General features: G+C 44.4%; 1 protein-coding gene across 2 annotated transcripts in view; it reads right to left on the bottom strand.

Moving 5' to 3' along the window:
- LDB3 (LIM domain binding 3) overlaps nt 1-12,490 on the bottom strand; it is a 332,032-nt gene extending 319,542 nt beyond the window's left edge. For both annotated transcript variants that reach the window (XM_069753186.1, XM_069753184.1), the window contains exon 1: nt 12,453-12,490. The gene's annotated coding sequence lies outside the window, so the exon portion shown is untranslated. The remainder of the gene's footprint in view (nt 1-12,452) is intronic.
- Nucleotides 12,491-14,808: the final 2,318 nt, after the last annotated feature.

Raw genomic sequence — 14,808 nt, forward strand, 5'->3', positions numbered from 1 at the left:
TTCTTTGAGACCTTGTATTGATTACCGCCTTCTTAATAAGATCACAGTCAAATTTCAGTATCCTTTGCCGCTGCTGTCTGATTTATTTGCTTGGATTAAGGGGGCTAGTTGATCACCAAGATAGATCTTCGTGGTGCGTATAATCTTGTGCGAATTAAACAGGGTGATGAATGGAAGACGGCATTTAATACGCCCGAGGGCCATTTTGAGTACCTGGTTATGCCATTCGGGCTTTCTAATGCTCCATCTGTGTTTCAGTCCTTTATGCATGACATCTTCTGAGAGTACCTGGATAGATTCATGATTGTATATTTGGATGACATTTTGGTCTTTTCGGATGATTGGGAATCTCATGTGAAGCAGGTCAGAATGGTGTTCCAGGTCCTTCGTGCGAATTCCTTGTTTGTGAAGGGATCAAAGTGTCTCTTTGAAGTTCAGAAGGTTTCATTTTTGGGTTACATTTTTTCCCCTTCTACTATCGAGATGGACCCTGTTAAAGTTCAGGCCATTTACGATTGGACTCAGCCGACATCTGTGAAGAGCTTGCAAAAGTTCCTGGGCTTTGCTAATTTTTATCGTCGCTTCATCGCTAACTTTTCCAGTGTTGCTAAGCCGTTGACTGATTTGACCAAGAAAGGTGCTGATGTGGTCAATTGGTCCTCTGCGGCTGTAGAGGCTTTTCAGGAGTTGAAGCGTCGTTTTGCTTCTGCCCCTGTGTTGTGCCAGCCAGATGTTTCGCTCCCTTTTCAGGTGGAGGTTGATGCTTCTGAAATTGGAGCAGGGCCTGTTTTGTCGCAAAGAAGTTCTGATGGCTCGGTGATGAAACCCTGTGCCTTCTTTTCTAGAAAATTCTCGCCTGTTGAGCGCAATTATGATGTGGGCAATCGGGAGTTATTGGCCATGAAGTGGGCATTCGAGGAGTGGCGACATTGGCTTGAAGGAGCTAAACATCGCGTGGTGGTCTTGACGGATCACAAGTATTTAACTTATCTCGAGTCTGCCAAACGGTTGAATCCTAGACAGGCTCGATGGTCGCTCTTTTTCTCCCGTTTTGATTTTGTGGTTTCATACCTTCCGGGATCTAAGAATGTGAAGGCTGACGCCCTGTCAAGGAGTTTTGTGCCTGACTCTCCGGGTGTTCCGGAGTCGGCGGGTATGGGCATTGATTTGTCTTTTTCTTCGGCTTTCCATCCTCAGACTAATGGCCAAACCGAACGAACTAATCAGACTTTGGAGACATATCTGAGATGCTTTGTTTCTGCTGATCAGGATGATTGGGTGTCTTTCTTGCCTTTGGCTGAGTTCGCCCTTAATAATCGGGCCAGCTCGGCTACTTTAGTTTCTCCTTTTTTCTGTAATTCTGGTTTCCATCCTCGCTTCTCTTCAGGGTAGGTTGAGCCTTCGGACTGTCCTGGTGTGGATGCGGTGGTGGACAGGTTGCAGCAGATTTGGACTCATGTGGTGGACAATTTGACATTGTCCCAGGAGAAGGCTCAACATAGGCTTTATTTTCTATCTCTAGGGCTAGATAGTTCTTAGGCTGTGACGAGGCGCCTAGGTCTGGTCAGGAGCGCTCCACGGCTATTTCTAGTGTGTGTGATAGGATTAGGGCTTGCGGTCAGCAGAGCTCCCACATCCCAGAGCTCGTCCTGTATGAGGTTTAACTATCAGGTCATTCCGGGTGCTCCTAACCACCAGGTCATAACACATTCCTTAACACAGAGGGTTTCCTCTGGGTACTCTGGTTTCCTCCCGCATTCAGCCAGTCCACTTGGTGCAACAGCTCTCCAAGGTGTGCTCACTCCTTTTTAGATGCAGACTAACCAGCAGATTTGATGTTGGTGTTATTTTTGGGAACGAAAATTTAGAGGGTGATTCCAGAATTTTTTCCTCAGAATGGAGTGATTCCATAATTTTTTCCTTCTGCTTGATCTAAAAAAGTAACCATTACTGACTACAACACTTTTTGTTGTTGATTTCTTTTAGTGTTTCTTAAAGCCAGAAAGTTGTCATTTGAAATTACTGTAGTTTTTTGCCATGTCTGTGATCTGCTTTTTTTCTACAAAAGTAAACAACTGAATGAACATCATCCAAGGGCAGTGATTGCATAATTTTTGTACTTGTTTATGGAAAACACCCATGGAGTCAAAATCATTACTACATCTGTAGATAAATTCCCAAAGGGGTATAATTTCCAAAAATGGTGTCACTTAAGGATAGGGATGAGGAGCCATGCATACCAGGATAGAAATGAGGAGCCATGCATACCAGGATAGGAACTAGGAGCCATGCAGACTATGATAGGGATGAGGGGACAATGCATGCCCGGCCTATACTTGAGTCAATAAGTTTTTCCAGTTTTTTGTGGTTAAATTAGGTGCCTCAGCTTATACTTACGTTGGCCTATACAGTGCTATACAGGCACATACAGTGGGGCAAAAAAGTATTTAGTCAGTCAGCAATAGTGCAAGTTCCACCACTTAAAAAGATGAGAGGCGTCTGTAATTTACATCATAGGTAGACCTCAACTATGGGAGACAAACTGAGAAAAAAAAATCCAGAAAATCACATTGTCTGTTTTTTTAACATTTTATTTGCATATTATGGTGGAAAATAAGTATTTGGTCAGAAACAAACAATCAAGATTTCTGGCTCTCACAGACCTGTAACTTCTTCTTTAAGAGTCTCCTCTTTCCTCCACTCATTACCTGTAGTAATGGCACCTGTTTAAACTTGTTATCAGTATAAAAAGACACCTGTGCACACCCTCAAACAGTCTGACTCCAAACTCCACTATGGTGAAGACCAAAGAGCTGTCAAAGGACACCAGAAACAAAATTGTAGCCCTGCACCAGGCTGGGAAGACTGAATCTGAAATAGCCAACCAGCTTGGAGTGAAGAAATCAACAGTGGGAGCAATAATTAGAAAATGGAAGACATACAAGACCACTGATAATCTCCCTCGATCTGGGGCTCCACGCAAAATCCCACCCCGTGGGGTCTGAATGATCACAAGAACGGTGAGCAAAAATCCCAGAACCACGCGGGGGGACCTAGTGAATGAACTGCAGAGAGCTGGGACCAATGTAACAAGGCCTACCATAAGTAACACACTATGCCACCATGGACTCAGATCCTGCAGTGCCAGACGTGTCCCACTGCTTAAGCCAGTACATGTCCGGGCCCATCTGAAGTTTGCTAGACAGCATTTGGATGATCCAGAGGAGTTTGGGAGAATGTCCTATGGTCTGATGAAACCAAACTGGAACTGTTTGGTAGAAACACAACTTGTCGTGTTTGGAGGAAAAAGAATACTGAGTTGCATCCATCAAACACCATACCTACTGTAAAGCATGGTGGTGGAAACATCATGTTTTGGGGCTGTTTCTCTGCAAAGGGGCCTGGACGACTGATCCGGGTACATGAAAGAATGAATGGGGCCATGTATCGTGAGATTTTGAGTGCAAACCTCCTTCCATCAGCAAGGGCATTGAAGATGAAACGTGGCTGGGTCTTTCAACATGACAATGATCCAAAGCACACCGCCAGGGCAACGAAGGAGTGGCTTCGTAAGAAGCATTTCAAGGTCCTGGAGTGGCCTAGCCAGTCTCCAGATCTCAACCCTATAGAAAACCTTTGGAGGGAGTTGAAAGTCCGTGTTGCCAAGCGAAAAGCCAAAAACATCACTGCTCTAGAGGAGATCTGCATGGAGGAATGGGCCAACATACCAACAACAGTGTGTGGCAACCTTGTGAAGACTTACAGAAAACGTTTGACCTCTGTCATTGCCAACAAAGGATATATTACAAAGTATTGAGATGAAATTTTGTTTCTGACCAAATACTTATTTTCCACCATAATATGCAAATAAAATGTTAAGAAAACAGACAATGTGATTTTCTGGATTTTTTTTCTCAGTTTGTCTCCATAGTTGAGGTCTACCTATGATGTAAATTACAGACGCCTCTCATCTTTTTAAGTGGTGGAACTTGCACTATTGCTGACTGACTAAATACTTTTTTGCCCCACTGTATGTTGTATTTCTGCCATCAGCAGAAATTGTGGGACAAATTTTGATGCCAATTTACCCATTTTCCAGTGTGAAAATGTAAAATCTTGGTCTAAAACAATATTTTAGTGGTTAAAATGTAATTATTTTTACTTCACTGCCCCATGGTATAAAATTCTGTGGAACACCTGTCGTGTCAATATATGATCACTGCATCGCATGTGAATTCATTGAGAGGTGTGGTTTGTAAAATTGGGGTCACTTATGGGGGCTCTGCTGTTCTGGTACCCTCAAGCCAGTCCAGCAAAATCTGAACTCCAATATGACGCTTTTTCCCTACTGAGATTTGTACTGTGCCTTAATAGTAGTTTTTGACCAAATATAAGATATTGGTGTGCTCAGGAGAAATTGTACAACAATTTTTTTTTATTTTTTCTTGCTATCATTGTAAAACTGAAAAAATTTAGGGTAAAACAATGTTTTGTGGGAAAAGAATTTTTTTTTAATTCTCAGAGATCAACGTTGTAAAATTCTGTGAAGCACATGTGGGTTCAAGGTGCTCACCACACATATAGATACGATACTTGAGGGGTTTAGCTTCCAAAATTCAGTCACTTTTGGGGGGATTTCCACTCTTTTGGCACATCAGAGGCTCTCCAAACGCCACATGGCATCCACTAATGATTCCAGCAAATTTTAAATTCAAAAAGTCAAATAGTGCTCCTTCCCTTCTGAGCCCTGCTGTACACCCAAACAGTAGTTTTCCCCCACATATGAGGTACCAGGGTACTGATTGTCATGATCCAGGTCGGGGTTTGCTTCTTGTTTCTCTTTCCCTGGCCTGGTCATGGAGGGGTTAACTTTTCCTGCCTCTCTTTGGTTTTTGGGTGGCTATTTCTTGTGCTATTTCTGATTACCTGTGTCAGTGATAGTTCTGGTCCTTGGCTAGAGCAGCTCATCCGTATACCCTAGTGATCCTTCCTCCTCTGGCTTCCCATGTATGTGTCTGACCTGTCCTTTATCCCTAACTCAGTGTACGTTTGGTGATTTCTCTACAGTGTATGACTCAGCTTGAACGATGAACTCTGCCTTCAGTTTTTCTGTCTCTGGTACTGCGTTCCGTAACTGGCTTTTGACCCTGGCTTTTTGGATACCACACTCCCGTCTGGCTCTGACTTTTGGCTAGTCTCTGACCTCATGCTTTGATGTGACCTCTGGTCCTTCACGTCGCGGCTTCTGATTGGTCGCGTGCCGCTCATGTGACCGCCACGCGACCAATCAGAAGCCGCGACGTCATTCTCATTCACTAAACTCCTAATTCTAGGAATTGAGGACCTGCGAATGATGTCACGGCTTCTGATTGGTCGCGTGGCGGTCACATGGGCGGCACGCAACCAATCAGAAGCCGGGACGTCATTCGCAGGTCCTAAACGCGCGCGTTTTAAACAAAGAAGCCTGCCGGTTAGCAGCGTGATGTCCAGGGGCCGCCGGACAGGTGAATATATCAATATTTTTTATTTTAATTCTTTATTTTACACATTAATATGGATCCCAGGGCCTGAAGGAGAGTTTCCTCTCCTTCAGACCCTGGGAACCATCAGCATACCTTCCGATACTTGGTGTCCCATTGACTTGTATTGGTATCGGATATCGGTATCGGCGATATCCGATATTTTTCGGGTATCGGCCGATACTATCCGATGCAGGGCCTCTGACCTTTCCGGCGCCTGCGCACTGCAGTACTATCCTCTGCCCTCAACAGGGCAGAGCAAAGTACACCTGCACCAGAGCCGTGGCTGAAGATCAGAAGAGGACGTCTTGTAATGAAGATGGGAGGCACCGCAGCGGACCAGAGACGCACATTCGACCTGACCAGCAGCGGGACCGCCCCTGGGTGAGTATAATATAACGTCTTTTTCTCCTCTTTCAGGTAACATCGGGGGCTTATCTACAGCATTACAGAATGCTGTAGATAAGCCCCTGATTCCGGTGGGCTTACCTCACCCGCGATTTTCGGGGTGACAGGTTCCCTTTAAGACCATAGTCACATGTCCTATTTTATTGTGTTTGTGCTATCCAATTTTTAAAAGGAAACGATACAGACACATTTTATTATGTGGCCCCTTTCCCATGTCAATCATATGAAATAAAAGAATTGGAGACTGCTGGTAACCGTGAACGATCATATCACATTTCAAAGAGATAATTTCAAGGTTTAAAAAGATGCAACATGGATGGCATCCATGTTACATCTGTGTGAAGCACGGTTGTGCGAATAAGGCCTAAGTGGACCATAGAAAGATATAGAGGAGCTCAGAAGGCCCATTTCTATTAAAGGAAATGTGCAAAAAACATGACAAAACTCCTAATGCATCATAAAGTGTTCCAGGATCTCAGGAGCTCTAATGTGGAAATACTCTATTATGGTATACAGAATTTATAGAGTCACCCATTTATTCATCTTCAGGGGACCCTGCTAAAGCCTCTTTCACAAAGGCCAATAATTAGCAAATGAGCGTTCAATCCTACTTTCTGATTTTTGGTCCATGTAAACATACAGTTCAACAGCAAGTGAATTAACAAAATGTGCATCTTTGGCCAATTGTTTTTTTATGTGAACCTTAAAGATTACAGATAAGTTGATCAATGCTCGTTTCCAGGCCCATTTGTAAAAGCAATACAGGGACAAACCTATGGGTAATATAAAAGCTCAGTCATTGATATCAGCTTGTGGGAAAGTATTTTAATCAGGTCAGAAGCACCTCTCCCCATGTAAGCAGGGGTTGTGCTGTTGACCATATTCATGCTTTATAAGGACAGAACAATGATATTCGATGGTTGTGTCTCTATACAAATTGTATCAGCCCATGTGAACCTGCCTTTAGTTGAGGACTGATCAACTTGTACACAGTCGATTGGAGCCTTTTATGGGCAGGTAACATGTGGAGTTATCCAAACTTAATATTCTCTCTAAATTTTATTGTTTCTGTTCAGTAGATCTAGCTGATGGCGATCTGTCTGCTTGTTACCCTGTTCTCAAAACCCTCATAAGCAGAGATGAGAACAGTCTACTTGCATTCCCTAGTTATAGTCATGCAAAGTGCCATCAGTCGAGTACTGATATTGGATTAGTTGGCATTCTACTTAAATTTTACATTTAACATTTTATAAACCCTTATGCTTAGGCTACATGGCAACATTGGCTGCAACATCTGTCACTCAACCAAAGTTAGAACAAAAAAGATTATTTCAGCTCACCCTTATAGAAGAATTTCTCATAGTCCATATAAAGTTCGAGCACAGAAAACGTCTCTGTCCAAAGCTGTAGCTTGCATGCAGAAAAAAGGGAAAAAAATCCAGCTCCGGAATAAAAGTATCAAAATTTTTATTTCAGCATATTAAAATTGGAAAACTGCTTACAGACGATCAATCACATCATTTAGATAGAAACTGCCATCAGATTGCTAGACGCGTTTCGAGCACTACCAGTGCTCTTAGACTTCAGCATGATTCAGCATTGCTGAAGTCTAAGAGCACTGGCAGTGCTCGAAACGCGTCCAGCAATCTGATGGCAGTTTCTATCTAAATGATGTGATTGATCGTCTGTAAGCAGTTTTCCAATTTTAACATGCTGAAATAAAAATTTTGATACTTTTATTCCGGAGCTGGATTTTTTCCCCTTTTTTCTACTCAACCAAAGTTCACTCGGAGTTGTTGAAAAATCACAGCGCCTTACCAGTGAATAAGGTCGCATTGTGACTCCAAGGGTGCTGCAGCAAGCAAACAATCTGTCACGGTTGGACTTCATGCGACTTCTTTCTTACAGCTGTAATACCCTTGGTGTCAAAATGAGACACCCATTCATTTGTATGAACTGAAATGTAGCAGTGACACCTAGTAAACTTTGTTTGTGTGACAGGTGTCGCTGCCAAAGTCGCTGGGTAGCTCCAACCATACTTAAGTTGAAAGATGCTCCAAATTAGTTGATGTATCTCCACCCAACCAGCTACCCAAGTAACCACCATATTGCCTTCTCTTTTGTCCAGTTAGTGCAGAGCAAAGAGACATGCCAAGATCTGGGACTCTTTAGAAATCAAATATTTTAAATAAGTCCTAGAAAATGACAGCAAATGTAAAGCTTGTTACGGTTGCAAAAGCAGATGGCGCACGTGGTTCGTGGACCCACTGTGCCACAGGGTTGGGCTTACCTATGAGGGAGCTATGCAACTACCTAGTGTTCACTCGAGCTCCAGATGGTGGAGTCATACTTGAGCTACAGGTAGCCACCAGGTACCACTCCTAGGCAGTCCCCGGTACTGCAGCTGCTGACCCCAGAGGTCAGGTATGCAGAGACGGATAGGACTCTGTAGCCACCAGGTATCACTCCTCGGCAGTCCTCGGTACTGCAGCTGCTGACCCCAGCGGTCAGGTATGCAGACGTGGATAGGACTCTATTCAAACTACTAGGTTCTGGATCCTCTGCAGAACGGTTACTGAAACGGAGACTCAGGACTGGTTTGGAGACTGGTTTTAGCAGTATGGATGCACAGCATACTAGAATATGCACACATTCAGACACACAGGTCTTGGATATAGGTTCAGGTACCACCAGAGCAGCGTCAGGGTTCAGGAATGGCCACACAAGGACCAGGGACTATGGGTTCAGGACTGGCTGCACAATGAACAAGACTATGAGTTCGGGACACTGGCCACACCAGGACAACCACACTACCACACTACCTAATTAAACTTTGTTGCTTGGCACCTTTGTAACACCCCAGGAAACCAGTTGTTACAGTGATGTTGCCTTCCTTTCGGGGATGGCGATATCATGCTTGGAGGCAGGGAGGATTCTCTTTACCAGGTAAGCACAGATATGCAACACATTCTGAATCCAGGCCAGGAGGGGATGCTCAGGACCCGGATTCAGGGGAGCTTCCTCAGCTTTAAGTGTTCTGGCCTGGAGGAGGAGTCAGTTTAGTTGGAGAGAGACACTGAGACAGAAGGAAGTCTGGAACAGAGTGCAGACAGTGGAGCCGTGCAGCCAGGACTGGGCTGCGGCTCCTGGGAAGGAAGAGAACCCAAGGGGTTGCTGTATGTAGTGGAGCAATTGAGGGAAGTAGCACAGGCATGGAAAAGGGCTCAGAGGGGAACTGTGACCGGGCACCCTCAGAGCCGAAGTGCAGAAACTGGGTTCTGGGAGCTCGAGGCTTTTGTGGGACTCTAAGACACATAGCAGAAGCGGAAGGCTTAAAACTCTATGTAATTTGCCCGCACCACACCTGGAGGTGAGACAGCACCATAGGAGCCCGGGTCGTGATAGTGAACCTAGAAAACGGCTCAAGCTGCTCTTCATACAGGTACCTGTCCCAACACAGGAGTGAGAGGACTTTGCCAGCAAACTTCGGGCAGCGGGGACCTCACATACTAGCGCAGTAGGAAGGCTTACGGATGTCACCTGGGAGAGGGGTCATCTTTGCCTCCAAGCCAGCCAGACCACATCACCACCTGTGTCTGGTACCCTGGACTGTGGACTACTGACACCAGGAAACCAGGTAAAGACTTTACAACTTGTGTCCTCCATTTATTCGTCGGCATACATCCTCCTTGCCACACACCTTGGGAGCCCTGGGGACCCCACTTCACCTGTGGGAAGCGTCACCATCCAGCTGCCATACCATCACCACAGAGGACCCCTTTAAACGGTGTCGGTCCTTACTGACTGAGAACTACAGGTGGGGTCACAAAAATAGACTTTCACAATACCCCTTAAAACACCGTTCCCTTAACAATTAAGCACCCAGGACCACGGACCGGATCGCAGCCACCGTGACATCCCCTTGAAGACCGAACGTGGTACCGAGTACCCCACTGCCCTAGCGGGCGACTCACCTCCTTATTGGGGAGGATGTCTTCTATGCAAAATGCCTCTTCTACTAAAAGCCTCCCATCCATTGACTAGGCACATTTTACCCGGTGCCCCTGTAAGTGCTGAGGAGTGTGCGTGCACTAGTGCAGTGCTCCAACAAGTGCAATATGCACAACACATGGAAACAGGGAGCACACTGTGGACAACATGCGGCCGGGGCGATGTGGTTGCTTGCGTCTCTGCATGGAGGGAGAAATGGAACCATGCAGGGGCGCCGGCAATAGCGTTACTAAACTAACAAGGTGTTATTATTTCCCAGTTTAGCACAGGGTGTGCATATGAACTCATTTTTAGCTTTTCTATAGACAACAATTTTATTGTGAACATAAGGTTCACCGAATTGTTCAAATGCAATTACTGTAATAATATTCTGATTTTGCTACTAAAAGCGATATTATTGCAGCTTTAATAACTTTATAGTTTATTAGTATAAGAACTTCATGATGAATTGTATTTAAGGGTTGGATAACCTGAATGTCAAATGGGACATTTATTAGATTGAACACATCATGTGTTTCGTTTTTACAGCAGCATTGCCTGATCCTTTTTAAAATTAATTTTATAAGTCCCGGTTTGAGACATGCTTTAGGGGCATGTCACTCCGGGCTTTCTGAATGTATGATGTGACAGGTGCTGGTGTAATCAATCTCACAGGACAGCATTCATTTCTGGCACACACAAGGAAGGAAGTCAAGAGAGCAGATCTCCCAGAACACAGCTCCTCCGAGCTGTCCAGTGCAGCTGGTCAGACCATCAGGCCTACAGATAGGCACTATGAAAGATGAGTCCAGGCCTTCCTGAAATATGGGTATATTTACACACTGTCTTAGCAAGGTACATAAATAGGCTTGGCTTTATGGGTTTGCTGTTGAATTATACTATATGTAAAACTGATGGTCCTCTGGTCATATAAGAAAGCAAGAAAATGTTTGCCACAATTACCTTGTATTTACAGACAGCCATTAAATTATTTTACGACATTAAGTAGACATTCATTAGAGGAGTGTAATAAAGAACAGCCCCAGGTAGAAACATAACGAGAACTTTTCAAAACAATGCAGATCATAAAATAAAATAATGCAGATCGTAAAATTTGATTTCTCCGGTGAGAAATGAGACAACACATTACTGTTCCTTTACCTGATCTTTTATATCTTTACTAGCCATTAAATGCTTTGCTCTATTTGGTTTTAGAAATATTTGTAGGGCGCTAACAACTTATTTCAGACTAAAAGTTCTCTTCTTTGCCCTGTATTCACAAGCGAGAGAAGCAGATTTTCCGTCACAGAAATCTCTGTAACAATGCTGCCGCATACGAATATTCTCTTATAATGGATATAAATTGGCAAATAGCAGTGCAGTAATGCTAAACCATTTATCTGATTACATTTGGATAAATCAATTTGTCTAATTTAAAGGTAATGATACAGACGTCCAAGAGCGTCAAGCCATCAGCGCACATACACTACTTTCAATCAGCGCTCGGCCAACAATCAAAAGTATATACAAGAAACCTGTAGAGATCATCTGCTCCCATTTGTGTGCACGCGCTGTCTACAACATGATTTGATGGAGATAGTTTGCTAACACGGTAAACAAGTGGATGTCCAACAGACGGTAGCTGTTAATCGGTATTGATATAAATGGTTAGATTTAAGTTTAGCTGGCCAATGGACTGCAGAGTACACCACATAATATGTTTTATTATATTATTTAAAATATTTGTAACTATTTTTATTTAATTATGTTCAAGTCTAGATGAGAGCTATAAACTGCTGACATGATGACAATTTGGATAGAAATATGTATGTTTCTCAGTCATCTCAGCTTATGAAATGTCTAAAAAAAGCCTACATAAAAAACTTTGTAGATATTATTGGCATTATACATAAAAGGTGCTCTCATATTTTGAAGGTATTTGATCTAAGCGCATATGTTGCTCAGGTTTCCTAACACAAAGCAGAATTTGGGGATTGCAGCTTCATGGGCAGTAATGCTGAAATTCACCTCATGAAGTTATGAAAAGTCATATGAATAAATTATGTGTCCACTTGAAGTATTGATCATTAAAAGCAGAACTATCCTAAAAGTAAATGTGTTGGGGGTTAACTTTATTTACAGGAAGGTCGTTTTAATAAGTAAATTGTACAACTAGAAACTCCAGTGTCTACTAAAATACATATTGACTAGAAAGTGCAGATATTGGAGAGTGAGGCGGACAACCTACAGATAGTCATGGTCCAGAGCTACAAGCAGCTATATCTGTCTCCATGCAGACTGTTTGGAGCTTTGAAACAGCTGATCTCCTGTGATTAGTGAACAAATGGGTTGCTGTAAGTCCCAGCTGGCACAGTAAGCTCAGGCACACAAAATGCAGACATCATACTGTCAAACACAGTTTAGAGGCAGTCAAAAAGTGCTAAGAGCTAGGCAGAAAGTTAGCAGAGAAAATAGCCTTTGTGCCTGTAAGAGGTATTAGTTTAGTCACACAGCCTTCGAGGCATTAAATTCTACCTGGGAGCTGTTCTGCAGATCCCCTCTGGTGCTCTTGTGGCTCAACAGTTGCTCTATAAGCATATTTATCTGATCCCTGTATCCAGTGTGACGTCATTCTAGCGGAGAGGGGGTGAGGAGTGGTGAGCTCTTAAGGTGGACTCATTACAGTTGCAGCTATTTGGCTAGGAAAATATATGGTCCTCTATTCGAAGAAAACTAGAAAATAATTCCTAAGCTATCAATTTGGAGAGAAACAGTCATAATCTTTTCTAGTTGTTTGGGTTTTATCTGTTTCCACATGTTATTTGATGAAATACTAAAATAAGTTGTGTCTGTTATTAAGTTATCATTAAAGTGTAGAAAATGCCTATCTTCTATCTATATATATAATTGTCTAAGGGTTTTTCCGTCTGTCTGTCTTTCTGTCTGTCTGTCTGTCTTTCTGTCTGTCTGTCCAGGAAATCCCGCGTCTCTGATTGGTCGAGGCCGCCAGGCCTCGACCAATCAGCGATGGGCACAGCATCGACGTAGAAATCCCGCGTCTCTGATTGGTTGAGGCCGCCATGCCTCGACCAATCAGCGACTGGCACAGCGACGATGATGTCATAAAGAACGTAGACATCCCGCGTCTCTGATTGGTCGAGGCCGCAAGGCCTCGACCAATCAGCAATGGGCACAGCGACGATGATGTCATAAAGGACGTAGAAATCCCATGTTTCTGATTGGTCGAGGTCACCAGGCCTCGACCAATCAGCAACGGGCACAGCGACGATGATGTCATAAAGGACGTAGACATCCCGCGTCTCTGATTGGTCGACGTCGCCAGGCCTCGACCAATCAGCAACGGGCACAGCGACGATGATGTCATAAAGGACGTAGAAATCCCACGTTTCTGATTCAGCGACGGGCACAGTATCGACGTAGATGTCATAATGGTTGCCATGGCGACGATGATGTCATAAAGGTTGCCTCGATCAATCAGCGACGGGCACAGTCTGCCGCAAATTCTGGAATCATCATTGTCCATATACTACGGGGACATGCATATTCTAGAATACCTGATGCGTTAGAATCGGGCCACAATCTAGTATCTATATATATAATTGTCTAAGGGTTTTTCCGTCTGTCTGTCTGTCTTTCTGTCTTTCTGTCTGTCTGTCTGTCTGTATGTCTTTCTGTCTGTCTGTCTGTCTGTCCTGGAAATCCCGGCTCTCTGATTGGTCGAGGCCGCCAGGCCTCGACCAATCAGAGACCGGCACAGCATCGACGTAGAAATCCCGCGTCTCTGATTGGTCGAGGCCGCCAGGCCTCGACCAATCAGCAACGGGCACAGCGACGATGATGTCATAAAGGACGTAGACATCTCACGTTTCTGATTCAGCGATGGGCACAGTATCGACGTAGATGTCATAATGGTTGCCATGGCGACGATGATGTCATAAAGGTTGCCTCGACCAATCAGCGACGGGCACAGTGTGCCGCGAATTCTGGAATCATCATTGTCCATATACTACGGGGACATGCATATTCTAGAATACCCGATGCATTAGAATCGGGCCACAATCTAGTTATATATTTAATTGGCTAAGGGTTTTTCCGTCTGTCTGTCTTTCTGTCTGTCTGTCTTTCTGTCTGTTTGTCTGTCTGTCTGTCTGTCCAGGAAATCCCGCGTCTCTGATTGGTCGAGGCCGCCAGGCCTCGACCAATCAGCGACCGGCACAGCGACGATGATGTCATAAAGAACGTAGACATCCCGCGTCTCTGATTGGTCGAGGCCACCAGGCCTCGACCAATCAGCAACGGGCACAGCGACGATGATGTCATAAAGGACGTAGAAATCCCACGTTTCTGATTGGTCGAGGTCGCCAGGCCTCGACCAATCAGCAACGGGCACAGCGACGATGATGTCATAAAGAACGTAGACATCCCGCGTCTCTGATTGGTCGACGTCGCCAGGACTCGACCAATCAGCAAAGGGCACAGCGACAATGATGTCATAAAGGACGTAGAAATCCCACGTTTCTGATTCAGCGACGGGCACAGTATCGACGTAGATGTCATAATGGTTGCCATGGCGACGATGATGTCATAAAGGTTGCCTCGACCAATCAGCGACGGGCACAGTCTGCCGCAAATTCTGGAATCATCATTGTCCATATACTACGGGGACATGCATATTCTAGAATACCCGATGCGTTAGAATCGGGCCACAATCTAGTATATATATAATTGCCTAAGGTCCACTTCCGTCTGTTGGTCTGTTTGTCTGTAACTTCCATCTGTAACGGAAATCCCATGTCACTGATTGGTCGCGCCTGGCCGGCAGCGACCAATCAGCGATATTGGGGCGTGATTTAAACACCGCGTCACTTTT

This window comes from Ranitomeya imitator, chromosome 2, assembly GCF_032444005.1.
Source record: "Ranitomeya imitator isolate aRanImi1 chromosome 2, aRanImi1.pri, whole genome shotgun sequence".
NCBI lineage: Eukaryota > Metazoa > Chordata > Amphibia > Anura > Dendrobatidae > Ranitomeya > Ranitomeya imitator.